The sequence below is a fragment of the Hordeum vulgare genome, chromosome 7H, assembly GCF_904849725.1.
Source record: "Hordeum vulgare subsp. vulgare chromosome 7H, MorexV3_pseudomolecules_assembly, whole genome shotgun sequence".
NCBI lineage: Eukaryota > Viridiplantae > Streptophyta > Magnoliopsida > Poales > Poaceae > Hordeum > Hordeum vulgare.
In genome coordinates, this window is record NC_058524.1 from 439,356,880 (window position 1) to 439,361,965 (window position 5,086).

Genomic DNA, 5,086 nt, shown 5'->3' on the forward strand with positions numbered 1-5,086 from the left:
GTGCAGAGTCGTGACGATATCTATGCAATGATTATTTTATAGGCATCACGTCCGAAACAAGTAGACCGATACTTTCTGCATCTACTACTATTACTCTACACGTCGACCGCTATCCAGCATGCATCTAGTGTATTAAGTCCATAAGAACAGAGTAACGCCTTAAGCAATATGACATGATGTAGAGGGATAATCTCAAACCAATGATAAAAACCCCATCTTTTTACCCTTGATCTGAACTGCTTGATGTGTGCCTTGCTGCCCCTACTGCCACTGGGAAAGGTCACCACATGGAAGAATCCAAAACCAAGCACTTCTCCCATTGCAAGAATCATAGATCTAGTTGCTAAACAAAACCCAAGACTCGTAGAGACTTACAAGGATATCAAATCATGCATATAAGAAATCAGCAAAGACTCAAATATATATCATAGATAATCTGATCACAAGTCTGCAATTCATCGGATCTCGACAAGCACACCGCCAAAGAAGATTACATCGGATAGATCTCCATGAATATCATGGAGAACTTTGTATTGAAGATCCAAGAGAGAGAAGAAGCCATCTAGCTACTAACTACGGACCCGTAGGTCTGAAGTGAACTACTCATGAGTCATTGAAGGGGCGATGATGATGATGAAGAAGCCATCCAACTCCAAAGTCCCCTCCGGCAGGGTGCCGGGAAGGGTCTCCAGATGAGATCCCGCGGAAACGGAAGCTTGCGGCGGCGGAAAAGTATTTTCGAGGCTCCCCTGATTTTTGCGGAATATTTGGGAATTTATAGGCCAAAGACCTAGCTCAGGGGGCGGCCAGGGAGGCCACAAGCCTGCCCACCGCCGCCTCCCCTGGTGGCGGAGTGGGGCCTTGTGGGCTCCCTGGAGCCCACCTGGCTTGGCCCAAAAGCCCCCTGGACTTCTTCCGTTTGGGAAAAAGTCATTTCGGGGTTTTTCTTCCGTTTGGACTCCGTTCCAAAAGCAGATCTGAAAAGAGTCAAAAACAGGGAAAAAACAAGAACTGGCACTTGGCACTGAATTAATAAGTTAGTCCCAAAAATATATAAAAAGGTACATAAAACATACAAAGAAGGCAAGATAACAGCGCGAAACCATCAACAATTATAGATACGTTTGAGACGTATCAGTATGCTCATTACCATTGACGTGGAAAGTGACATTACCTTTTTTGCAATCTATAACAGCCCCTGAAGTGTTTAAAAAGGGTCTTCCGAGGATGACAGCCATGGCATCATCCTCGGGAATATCCAAGATAACAAAGTCTGTTAACATAGTGGTGTTAGCAACCACAACAGGACATCCTCGCAAATGCCAACGGGGAAAGCAGTTGATTTGTCGGCCATTTGCACAGAGATTTTAGTGGGTGTCAACTTATCCAGTTCAAGTCTACGATAAAGAGAGAGAGAGGCATAACACTAACTCCGGCTCCAAGGTCACATAAGGCAGTTCTTACGTAGTTTCCTTTAATGGAGCAAGGTATAGTGGGCACTCCGGGATCACCAAGTTTCTTAGGAGTTCCACCCTTGAAAGTGTAATTGGCAAGCATGGTGGAGATCTCAAGATCTGGTATCTTCCGTTTATTGGTCATGATATCTTTCATGTACTTGGCATACAGAGACATTTTGAGCATATCAACTAACCGCATCTGCAGAAAGACGGGTCTTATCATTTCAATGAAGAGCTCAAAATCCTCATCATCCTTTTTCTTGGATGGCTTAGGAGGAAAGGGCATGGGCCTCTGAACCCATGGCTCTCTTTCTTTACCATGATTCCTAGCAGTGAAGTCATTCTTATTGTATCTCTTAGGTTGTGGGTTATCAAGATTAACCGTACGTTCAATCTCCACATCCTTATCATTGCTAGGTTGAGCATCATTATGAACATCGCTGTCCATATTGTCACTAGGTTCATGTTCATCACTAGATTGTGTTTCTGCATCAGACGCAGAAATATCATTTGGTTCTTCAGTTGTGATAGTGTTTGGTGAACTAACATGCATGTTTCTATCATCCTTCTTCTTCTCCTTAGGATGACTGGGTGCATCTGCATTAATTCCTTGAGAATCTTTATCGCTTCTCTTAAGATGACCTTCAGGATACAAAGGTTCCTGAGTCATTTTGCCTCCTCTAGTAATGACTTTGACAGAGTTGTCATTTAATTTATTGAGCAAGTCATTCTAAGCTTTAAGTACTTGTTCTACCTGAGTAGTAATCATAGAGGCATGTTTACTCAGAAGCTTCAGATCATTGACATTTCTGTCTACGCAAGCTCTTAAATGGCTAAGCATACGAGTGCTTTGTTCCAGATGTCTGCTAACATATACATTGAAACTCTGTTGTTTGGCAACAAAGTTGTCAAATTCATCAAAGCACAGGCTAGCAGGTTTATCAAAAGGAATATCACTCTCATCAAACCTACGCAGAGAATTTACTTTCACTACCTGTATCGGGTTATCGAGACCATGGATCTCTTCGATAGGTGGTAGATTTTTGACATCTTCAGATCTAATGCCTTTCTCTTACATAGATTTCTTGGCTTCTTTCATATCTTCGGGACTGAGGAATAGAATACCTGTTTACTTCAGGGTTGGCTTAGGAGGTGGTTCGGGAATAGTCCAAGCATTATCGTTGATCAAGATGTTATTCAATAGAGTCTCAGCTTGTTCTATAGTTCGTTCCCTAAAGACACAACCAACACAACTATCTAGGTGGTCCTTAGAGGCATCGGTAAGTCCATTATAGAAGATATCTAGTATCTCATTCTTCTTAAGAGGGTGATCAGGCAAAGCATTATGTAGCTGGACGAGCCTCCCCCAAGCTTGTGGGAGACTCTCTTCTTTGAGTTGAGCAAAGTTGTATATTTCCTGCAAGGCAACTTTCTTCTTATGGGCAGGGAAATATGTCTCACAAAAGTAATAGATCATATCCCGGGGACTACTCACACATCCAGGAGCAAGAGAAGCGAACCAGGCTTTACCGTCATCCTTTAGAGAGAAAGGAAACAACTTTAGGATATAGTAGTGGCGGATCTTCTCCTCACTAGTGAAAAGAGTGGCTATATCGTGTAGTTTGGTAAGATGGGCTACGACCGTCTCAGACTCATAATCGTTAAAAGGATCAGATTCGACTAGAGAGATTATCTCAGGATCGACAGAGAATTCATAATCCTTATCGGTGATAAAGATACGTGAAGTGGCAAACTTCGGGTCGTATTTCATCCTAGCTTTCAAAGATTTTCCTTCCACTTGAGAAGTAATTTCTCAGCATCATAGGCATCCTTACACGCAAGAAAATCCTCAGCTATCTCTCCCTCCATAATGTAACCCTCAGGTATATCAGGCAATTCATATCTAGGAGAGCTAGATCTAGCAGGAGCAAAAGCAGGCTCTATCTCAATAGTATCGGCAGTTTCAGAAGCATCACGAGCATTGGCAGTAACTCTAGCAATATGAGCATCAAGGAATACCCCTAGTGGCACATCAGGCAAAGTAGCATCTCTAGTAGTATCAAGCATAGCATCATCAAGCAAAATAGCATCTCTAGCATCATCATGCAAAGCAGTATCAAGCATAGCATCTCTAGAAGTATCAGGCATAGTATCAAGCATAGCAGTAGCATCATAAGCATCATAAAGCACAGGAGACATATCAAGATTTCTAGCAGGAGGTGATGTCGCAAACTTACTCATAACTGAAGGTGAATCAAGTGCAGAGCTAGATGACAGTTCCTTACCTCCCCTCGTAGTTGAGGGCAAGACTTTGGTTTTCGGATCCTTCAGATTCTTCATAGTGATCAGCAGATATAAATCCCAAGTGACTCAGAGAATATAGCAATCACCTCCCCGGCAACGGCGCAAGAAAAATGCTGATTTCGTGTTACAACAGAACTTCCCCTGCAATGGCACCAGAAGAATGCTGCTAGCACTCCCCGGCTACCAAACTAGAAGAATGTTGTTGACGGCCCACCAGCGCGTGTGATCGCAACAGTTTTTGAGGATAGAGTATTCGACCCAATTTGTTGATACGCCTATAGGAGCTGAGAGGATACTCTCAAGTATTAGCAGCTGAATGTGTCAGATTCAACCATACCTGAAAGATTAGTATCTGCAAGCAAAGTATCAACAGCAAAGTAGTATGATAACAACGGTGTCAGAAACGATCTGTTGACGGCAGACTATTCCTAACTGTCGTATCAATGGCGCCAGAAGTTGCCCGTTGACGGAAATTGTCTGTTCCCGTCAACGACCAGCGAATCAAAAGTGTAGCAAGTAGCAGCAGTGTAACGAGCAATAGCAGTGGTAAGGAACAACATTAGTGACAGCGGTAGCAAGTAGCAGCAGTAGCAAGCGACAGTAGTAAAAGCAGTAGCAAGTAGCAACAGTAGTAACAACAACACAGCAAAACAAGTAACAGCAGCAGTGGGACAAACTCATAGGAAATGGGTCGCCGATTTGTTTGGATGATATTCATCATGCAATAGTTATAACACGGAGAGATATGTGGCTACCTCCCATTCGTCAATGTGATGTAGGCATGCATTCCGTGTGTCGTCATACGTGCTTAGGGAGAAGAACTTGCATGACATCTATTGTCCATCCCTCCCATGGCAGAGGGGTCCAAAAGGATACTACGGGATATTAAGGTTCTCCTTTTAATAAAGAACCGGAACAACGCATTAGCACTTGGTGAACACATGAACTCCTCAAACTATGATCATCACCGGGAGTGGTTCCGGTTATTGTCACTCCGGGGTTGCCGGGTCATAACACATAGTAGGTAACTACAACTTGCAAGATCGGATCTAAAACACACATATATTGGTGACAACATAATAATTTCAGATCTGAAATCATGGCACTTGGGCCCTAGTGACAAGCATTAAGCATGACAAAGTAGTAGCAACATCAATCTCAGAACATAGTGGATACTAGGGATCAATCCCCGTCAAAACTAACTCGATTACATGATAGATCTCATCCTACTGATCACCGCCCAGCGAGCCCACGAATAGATTACTCAGGAACGATGAAGAGCTTCATGGAATTGGAGAGGGAAGAAGATTGTTGATGACGATGGC